Source organism: Saimiri boliviensis, chromosome 2 (assembly GCF_048565385.1).
Source record: "Saimiri boliviensis isolate mSaiBol1 chromosome 2, mSaiBol1.pri, whole genome shotgun sequence".
In the NCBI taxonomy this organism is placed as follows: domain Eukaryota; kingdom Metazoa; phylum Chordata; class Mammalia; order Primates; family Cebidae; genus Saimiri; species Saimiri boliviensis.
In genome coordinates, this window is record NC_133450.1 from 144626082 (window position 1) to 144635918 (window position 9837).

Below are 9837 nucleotides of genomic sequence, written 5' to 3' on the forward strand. Positions count from 1 at the left end.
GCCTCTACTAAAATTACAAAAATTAGCTGGGCGAGGTGGCGTGTGCACCTGTAGTCTCAGCTACTTGGGAGGCTGAGGCAGGAGAACCGTGTGAACCCGGAAGGCAGAGGTTACAGTGAGCTGAGATAGCGCCACTGCACTTCAGCCTGGAGACACAGCCAGATCCGCCTCAAAAAAAAAAAAAAAAAAAAAAGATGGGGTACATTGCTCCTGAGTTCCCAGGGAGGGAGAATCACCACTGAGATCAGCCCAGCGCCTGAGCCTCCGCTAGGACAGGTGGAGGCTGAGGATGCCTTTGAGGCCAGGGCACAGCTGCAGCCCACACTCTTACCAGCGCTTCTCCTCCTGCTGCCTTTCCACGAGGCCTCAGCTCTGCCTGCTTCCTGGCGGAGGCTGCCCCATATCCCCAGTGGAAGGCAGAACCTCTGGAACCAGCAAGAAGGATCCTACCTACCAGCAACCTCACATCCAGCACAGGAATCCGGGACGCCTGGCCAGTGTCTGAAGCTCCAGCCGTGGCTTGGATGCTCCCCCTGGGATGGGGAGCTCCCTACCCTTGGCAGGCTGCTCTAAGGTTTTGAGGCTCACAGAGACGGTGGGAGGCAGGTGCCCAGTGGGAAGGGCATGGCTCTGGCAACACAAAGAGCTGAGCCTGAGCCGCTCAACTTGCCTGGGCCTTCCTTTCCTCACCTGTAAAATGGGTATAAGAGTCCCTACTCCCAGGGCTTTGGGGAGAAGGCAGCACTCAGTATTCCTGGCCCCAAGTGTCCACTGGGTAACAGTGGTCGTCATTGCTGTCACCTCCCTGCGACCATGATACTCCCCCACTGCCTCAGGGAGTGGCAGTTGTTCACCGAGTCCCAGAGTGGCAGCTGAGCTCCCAGGCTTTGGCGCGGTTCCCAGCCTGTCTGTGTCTCTCTCCCCAGCATCCCCCACCCCCAGGCACACCGACATTTACAACCTGCATAGCACTGCCCTCACACACCACCACACGCGTGCGCACAGGCGTGCCGGCTCACCCACTCCTGACACACGCCGTGACCCCGTCACTCACGCTCAAAGCGTGCCCATGTGAATCAAGACTTGCCCACGTGCCCCGAAGCACCCACCCTGCCTGCAACACCCACGCCAGGCACCCAGGCCCGCTCACGCTCACCTGCACACCTCCGTGGCAGCTCCCTGGCACCTCCGCTAAGCAGGGCCCCTCACCATGGCCCAGCAGTTCAGTGTATGGGCTCCAGACTGAGAGGGGACAGAGGTCAGACCCCAGCGGCACCACTCTCCAGCCGTGGGACCATCAGCCAGCTCTTGTCTACTCTGAGCCTCCATTTCCTCATCTGTAAAACAGGGACCCCACAGGGCTCCTGGGTGGAGTTGGTGACGAACACACGTGAACACCACGGACAGGCCTGGGCCACGCACAACGTGCCTAATACCAGACTCTCACCACAGCGACAGCCCCTGACCATCCTGCGCTGTGGCCGGCGGATCCTCCTCCACCACTGGTGAGCAGAGGGAGCCACCAAGTTCAGCGTCTGTTATTCCAAACCCCACACACAGCTCTGCGTTGTAGAAGTCCCTTATCCCCGACTCACAGATACAAAAACTGAGGTGTCGAGAGGCTACAAACCACGCCTGAGGCTGAGAAGATCCAAGGGCCTGGGTCGTGAACACCAGAGCACAAGCACACTCCGTCCCTGGGACCCTGGTGTACCTTCCCCACCCGGTCTCACTGTCTGGCAATTTGAACATTGTACAGAAAGGGAAACTGAGTCCCAGAGGGAACTACTGACTCCAAAGCCACTGTCCAGGCCATGATGATTCTGGGACTGAAGTCCAGGCAGGCTGTTGTCCGCCCTGAGCCCCAGGGCAGCCCGAGCCTAAAACCCGCCTGCCACAGCCACCTCTCCCTCTCCAACTCACCGAGCCAGGAGCCGGACACAGAACAATCCGGCCACCAACCCAGCCAGGCCACCACCGAGGCTCTCCATGTTTGCCACTCACTCCCAATTCAGCCGAGAGCCTGTGACACCTCACTCTGTGACTGCCCAGGGAGTGACCAAGAACAGCTGTCCCTGACACAACCGGTCCAGCCGCCTCCTTCCTGGGAGAGCATTTACTGAGCACTTACTATGCGCAGATCCCTGTGCGTCCACCCCTGTCTCATGCACAAGGGACCTCAGAGCTCAGAGACGTAAGGAGCTGGCCAGGATCGCCCAGCCGGAAGACAGCAGAACTGACCTTCAAGGCCTCAGCACCTGCTGTCCTGCCCTCGGTCAAACGATGACCCCAATCTCAAGTCACCTAGAAACGCTGCGAACTAAGCTCTGATGCTCCCTGCCCTGGTAAATAGTTCACACACACAACGTGAAAACGGATTCATCTTGTTACAACCATCATGATGATGTGCTTTTTAACTTACATCGGCCTTTTCCTTACCAGGGTGCTAGAGATATTTGGGGCAAGATGAACCCCAGCAGAAGACTTCAATGAGGAAGGCGAGACAACCCTAGGCCAGGAGCGGGGGCTCACGTCTGTAATCCCAATGCTTTGGAAGGCCAAGGTGGGTGGATCACTTGAGGTCAGGAGTTTGAGACCAACCAGGGCAACCTGGTGAAACTTCGTCTCTACTAAAAATACAAAAATTAGGCAAGGTACGGTGGCTCACACCTCTAATCCCAGCACTTTGGGAAGCCAAGGTGGGCAAATCACAAGGTCAGGGGTTCAAGACCAGCCTGACCAATATGGTGAAACCTTGTTTCTACTAAAAAATATAAAAATCACTTGAGTGTGGTGGTGCATGCCTGTAGCCCTAGCTACTCGGGAGGCTGAGGCAGGAGAACTGCTTGAACCTGGGAGGCAGAGGTTGCAGTGAGCCGACATCATGTCACTGCACTGCAGCCTGGGCAACAGAGCAAGACTTGGTCTCAAAAAAAAAAAAAAAAAAAAAAATTAGCCAGGTGTGGTGGCACACACTTGTAATCCCAGCTACCTGGGAGGCTGAGGCAGGAGAACAGCTTGAACCTGGGAGGTGGAGTTTGCAGTGAGCTGAGATCCCACCACTGCACTCCAGCCTGGGTGATGCAGTGAGCTGCCATCTCGATAGATAGATAGACAGGCAGACAGAAAGCAAGACATCCCTATCTGAATCCCAGCAGACAACCCACCTTGTCACAGTGGGTGCTGCCCTGACAGGAAGGAATCAGTTCTTGCCACGAATCTGCTGTGTGACCTTGAGGAAGAACCTTCACCTTTCTGGCACTTAATTTGCCTACTTGTAAAATGAGGGCATTGAACTACTTGGCCCCAAGAGTGTCCTCCAGCTGAAAGATTCTAGGATTCCGTTTCACAGTAATCAAAGAAATAAACATTAAGACAGTGAGCCACCTCTTTTCCTCCCCACAAAATTGGCAAGAATGAAGAAAAACAGTAATACCCAGTGCTGGCAAGAATGCAGAGAAACAGGCACTCTCTCATCTACTTTGGCTGAAAATGTAAATTGGAGCATCCTTTCTGGAGAGCAATTCAGCAATTTTTAATCAAAAGCCTTTCAAAACGTCCCCAGCCTTTTAACTCCATAACCCCATGTTGGGCTATTTATCTTCAAGAAGAGATGAGTGCAGAGATTTAGTACAGTGACATTCGTGCAACGATTTACTGAAGATGCTCATGACGGCATTTTTAATACGGGAGGAAGCGCCTAACTGTCCAATGACGGCATTAAATATGTTCTGTTCAGATGAGGCAACGTGAAAAAAAATCATGCTTTAAAAGCGGGCAAAGACTCAGAACTGTCAGGTTTTTTTAAGTTAGAAAATAAAAAGTAGAAAATCCCAAATTTACATGGTAATAAAAACTATGAGACCAGGCGCAGTGGCTCACACGTGTAATCCCAGCACTTTGGGAGGCCAAGGCGGGTAGATCACCTGAGGTCAGGAGTTTGGGACCAGCCTGACCAATATGGTGAAACCTCATCTCTACTAAAAATACAAAAAGACAAAAAACGCGCCTCTAATCCCAACTACTCAAGAGGCTGAGGCAGGAGAATCGCTTGAACCTGGGAGGTGGAGGTTGCAGTGAGCCGAGATCTCGCCTCTATACTCCAGCCTTGGCGACAGAGTGATACTCTGTCTCCAAAAAAAAAAAAAAAAAAGAAAAAAGAAAGAAAAGAAAATTATGTATGAAGCCCTACTGAGTCTTCCTCCTAAATATATCTGGAATCTGTCTTTCATGTCATCCCCACCAATACCCCACTTCATCTCCATGATCACCTCCAGTCCCCATTACCGCCCCCCGCCCCCCACTTCCCCTCAGCCCACTCTGTGGCCCACAGCCAACAGCAATCTTTCTAAACCCAAATCTAGTGTCTCCACACCTCCCTTCCACAGCTCCCTACAGATCCCAGACAATGTCCAAATTCTTTCCTGTGACCTCCCAGCGGGTGACAGCCCCGGCCCACTTGACAGGACCCCCGCCCCCCCCCCCAGTGCCCACGCCTTGCCCCAAAGGGGCTCAAGACAGTCCTTGGGAGCAGGGGGAGCTAGGTCTGATCCCAAGGCCTCCGTCAGGTTCAGAAAGAGCTTCCCCCTGACACAGGGAGATGGGAAAACCCTGTGGGATAGTGAAAGGACAGGAGAAGCGGGGTCCTATTTAACCTGGAGCCCGAGGAGGCAGAAAGGGCAGGAAGAGGCTGTGAGGAAGTGGCTGGGCTCTAGGACCCAGGTGAGTCCCTGCCATTCACCAGCCACCCATTCCCTCTTTGCACAAGGGGGCAGCCCCAGGCCCCCTTGGCCCTCCCGCCCTGGACACGGGAGACTTGCACCCCTAGGACCAGCTGCTGCCAGGAGAGCTTTGAAAGGTTCCCCTCATGGCCAGGCGCGGTGGCTCATGCCTGTGATACAACACTTTGGGAGGCCAAGATGGGAGGAGATCACTTGAGACCGCAAGTTCAAGACTAGCCTTGCCAACATAACGAGACCCCTATTATCTATAAAAATAAAAATATAAGCTGGGCACGGTGCAGGTGGTGGCTGATGCCTGTAATCCCAGCACTTTGGGAAGCTGAAGCAGGAGGATCATGAGGTCAGGGGTTCGAGACCAGCCTGGCCAACATGGTGAAACCCCGTCTCTACTAAAAATACAAAAATTAGCCGGGTGTGGTGGCACACACCTGTAATCCCAGCCACTTGGGAGGCTGAGGCAGGAGAATCACTTGAACCTGGGATGTGGAGGTTGCGGTGAGCAGAGAGCATGCCATTGCACTCCAGTCTGGGTGAGACTCTGCCTCAAAAAAAAAAAAAATTAATTAATTAATTACATAAAATAAATTAAATATAAATAAATAAAGGTTCCCCTCAGAACCAGGTACCAGGCTCAACCCTTCATATTCCCAGAATCCTGCCCAATGCTGAGGCCTTCCATAACCACACATTTTCCAGAGGAGGAAAGTGAAGCCCGTGAGACGACGCTTGCCCAAGGAAGAGGCCAGAAGCCCAGAACTGGCGGCCCCTGAGCCCTCCTTCCCCTACAGGACTCTGCTGCCAAACGGCCCCTTTCCCTTTCTGGCCTGCTCCCCGGACTGCAAAGCTTCTCCGGTTTAGATCCCTGGAGTGGGCAGGCATGTCTGATGGATGAACAAACTGGTGCTCAGAGAGGCCGAGGGACTTGCCCAAGGTCCCCAAGCCCAAGCGAGGACCCAGCCCCACACCCCAGGGGATCGAGGCCCCTCCTAATAATGCAGGTGATGTCTCCTGCCCAGATGCCCACCCGCTGCTGTTCGGCTCGACTCTCAGAGAAAGCAAAGACCTCCTGGCTTCACTCCCACGCACACGGGATGCATGGGGACTGCAGGAGCAGCTCCCTTTCCTCTCCTTGAGGCTCACCCTGTGCCTGGCTCTGGGCCCCCTGTGTCGCCATGCAGCCATCACGCAACCCCCATATTTGTCACACCAAGATGGGCTCCAGTTACTGCCTCCCAAAGGCAGCGGCTTGCCCCGCCCTGGTTGAGCAGAGTTGGGTGGGGAATGATGATCAGAGCATATTCCTCACCCCAGAGGAAGGGACCCTCATGGGCCCCAGAATAGTCCACGACCAGAGAGACCCAAGAGCCCAACTGCTGATCCCAACCTGGAGCCAGGGACCCATCCTCTGCTCTGGGTCACAGAGGCGTCAGCCGCGGGCTCCTGCCCTCCACAAGCTCCTGCGTACCAGGCACCATTCTGGGCATCAGGGAAAAGGCAGAAGAGCGTCAAGGTTGGCAGGCAAGGTCAACGCAGAGCCTGGGCTGACCAAGAGCAACAAGGAGGAAATGGCCACCCCTGAGTCCCGGACCGAGAGTCCCTAGGACGCGCCCGCAAGCATCCTGAGGAGGAGGAGGAGCAGGAAGGAGGGGAGAGGTTCTGCCTCTGGGGCCTGGCTGGCATGGGCCTGCCGTGGCCTCAGAGGGCTTTACGTGGATGCAGCTCAGACCACCTTGAGTGGCTTGCACCCCTAGGCTCGAGTGTTCAGGCAACCTGGCTGGTTTCCTCCTGAGGACAGGAACTCCATCTCTCTCGGTCACTCCTCCATCTCTGTGCCTGGCACACAGTGAGCACTTGAGGAACAGGCCAGGGCGGCTTCACGATTCGCCAGTGGGGCTGGGGAGGCCACCGCACGTCAGAGCAGCCCCTGCTGGGATTCGGGCATAGCAGTCTCAGAGGTCCTCTTCCGTGTGCCAGGCACAGAGACTGGGGTCGTAGGAAGATTCCTCTATGGAGAGAAGAAATTCGCCCACAAAACACAGAAAAGCCCAGTTCACGATGAAGCTGTATTATATGGTCAAAACGATACTAAGGCTGCGCACCGTGGCTCAGCCCTGTGATCCCAGAACTTTAGGAAGCCAAGGCGGGAGGATTGCCTGAGGCCAAGAGTTTGAGACCAGCTTAGGCAACAGGACAAGACCCTAACTCTACAAAAAAAAAAAAAAAAATGTTTAATTAGCCAGGTGTGGCATTGCACACCCATGATCCCAGCTACTGGGGAGGCTGAGGCAGGAGGATCACTTAAGCCCAAGAGGTCAAGGTTTAAGTGACCACGGTTGCACCACTGCACTCCAGCCTGGGTGACCGAGCCAGTCCCTGCCTCCAAAAAAATAAAGAACAAACATTACTAACAATCCCTGGCATTTACTGACCACATATCCCACGCCACGCAGCAGGCCCCATGCTGCACGAGTTACCCCGCTGACGCCTCACGTCCCCTTGAGTCAGGTACCATGAGCACACCTATTTTGCAGATGAGGAAACAGAGGCTCAGGTAAGTGAAGGGACTGGCCCATCCCATAGCCAGGCACACAAGGATGCCAGCAGCCTCACCAGCAGGTTGGAAGAGCGTGGGCCAAACCTCAGAGAAACTGGGCCACCCGCAAGGCTGACCACCACCGTCTAAGTCTTGGCTACAGGGCCACCCCATCCACCTCTCCCCAGTCTGTTGCTGGTGGAAGGCTGAGGATCAGGTTAGGGCTGGAGCCAAGAAGAATCCCGGCATGTCCAGTGAGGACCACACTCCTGGAGCCTTTAGAACATTCCTTCTTCTGCACACACACAGACTACCACACACAGAGCCAGAGTCACCCATCAAGGACACTGCTCTGTGCAGTGATGTGGACCCGTGGCTCCCCTGTGGGCCTCCTGGGCACTGTGGCCAGCTGTAGCCTAGGACCCCCAGCATACACCAGATCTGTGGTCTTCAATCGGGGATCCCCAGGACCACAATCTGCACCACAAACGCGTGTCAGGGATGCAAATTCCTGGGACCCAGCCCCCGAATCCGAAATCTGGGAGGGCAGCCCAGGCACCTTTGTGGGTGTTAATCAACCAGGAGATTCTGACATTTCAGAGTCCTTCCCGGGGAGCTCCTCTTGACCCCATACACAGAATCCCCCAGAACGAAGAGCAGATGGCTCCACTCCCCATCAGAAGGAAGCCCATCTGGGGACCGGAGAACAAGCTGGAGCCTTTCTCTGCTTGCCCTGTTGGGAGACTTTTCATTCTGTGGACCTACCAAAGGCCAACACATAGGGGGAACACAGCTGTGAGTGCCACACACAAGGGCCTGCATTGAAGGAGCTGACGTCAGCGTGGGAGGCAGACAGGAGGCCAATGAACCCACCGCCACCTCCAGCGGCCCACCCCTAATAAGGCCTTCTACAGAGGAAAAGTACCCAGGCCAACTCTCTCCCTGCCCAAAACTGTTCCACGTCTCCAAAGGCCTTTAAAAATAGCCCAGCCCAGCACCACAAGGGCCAGCTCCTAACAAAGCTTTGTTGACTCAACTTCTCTCAAAGTTGACAGGTCTGCCTGGAAGAGGGGGCTGGACAGGACGATCACCCCAGGCCCTTCTCATTTAGAATCCACCATCATGGGTTTCTAGCAAAAGTCAGAAACAGACACCCAGAAGCGTTTTGTTTTTTGTTTTTTGTTTTTTTTTTAGACGGAGTTTCGCTTTTGTGGCCCAGGCTGGAGTACAATGGCACAATCTCAGCTCACTGCAACCTCCACCTCCAGGTTCAATCGATTCTCCTGCTTCAGCCTCCCAAGTAGCTGAGATCACAGGGACCTGCCATCATGCCTGATTAATTTTGTATTTTTAGTAGAGACGGGGATTTCTCCACGTTGGTCAGGCTGGTCTCGAACTCCCGATCTCAGGTGATCCTCCCGCCTTGGCCTCCCAAAGTGCTGGCATTACAAGCGTGAGCCACTGCTCCCAGCCCAGAAGAGCTCTTGGCATGAGTTCTGAGGTCTCTCACTAGCTTTGAAGCAGGACAGACCAGAATTTAAGTCCTGACACTGCCTAGTCACTAGCTGTTGGATCACATACATGCCACTTTGTCCCTTTGGGCCTTACTTTCCCCATCTGTAAATGCAGATCGTAGCAGCATGCAGCCTGGTAGAGCTGTTGTGGTGGAGTCGAGGTGCTAACGATGCCAAGAGCTTGGCACGTGACGTGCTCAATGAGCAGAAAACCTAGCTTCACTCCCCTGCCCCACCATGATGGAGGCATCCCAGGCAGCCCATGCCCGCCACTCCTGATGGATCCCACTGAGTCCTCAGCCTCCCCTGGCACAGGGACCCAGGAAGTCCCACCTGCTGGTGGCTGTGGGCCTCATCTGGACTCAGCTTGAAGGAGGACCCAGCGAATCTCACACGACAGCAGCCAGACTGGAATGGGCCTCCCACCTACCCACCTTGGAGAGAGGGTGAGAGCAGCCCCTGGGCCGGGGGGCTTCAGCTCTTCCAGGAGCAGCTCCTGGGATATAAGCTGCGTGCTGCAGGATTCCACAGGAGAAGGGCTGCCACCTCGCAGCCGACTGGCACCCGCTCAGGAAAGCCCCCTTTGTTCCAATCACGTTGGGTGAGGGGCATGGAGCTGAAGCGTGGGCTTGGACAGAGCTGCAAACGTGCCCAGAAGGCCGATGGAGTGGGGGAAAGCGGGGAGCAGAGGTTGTGCAATGCACCACCAGGAGCTGCCTCCCCAGCCTCCATCAACACAAGGGGCTGACAGTCAAGCTGCTGCCTCCAGGGGTGGTGCAGAGGGCCTGGGCCCACGCAGCTGCCCGGGGATGGGTTTTGAATTCCAACCCAAGCCAGAGCCACTGTCCACTTCCGAGTCAAACACCTTGGCGGAGGTCCTTCTGGACCCCGATGCCTTCCCTCTCGCCATCCCCAAAGAAAGACAGGGTGGTCTGGACCCAGTGCCATTAACCCCTAGCATGCTGGCGCACCTCCAGAGAGGCTGTGGGGAAGGGGAAAGCCTGGTACGGAGAAATTGGCGCTGCAAGGGGACTGCAGAGTTGTGAAG

At 55.3% G+C, this 9837-nt stretch overlaps 1 protein-coding gene across 3 annotated transcripts in view; it reads right to left on the bottom strand.

Moving 5' to 3' along the window:
* NCS1 (neuronal calcium sensor 1) overlaps positions 1–9837 on the bottom strand; it is a 66229-nt gene that overhangs the window by 55276 nt on the left and 1116 nt on the right. The window lies entirely within an intron of this gene.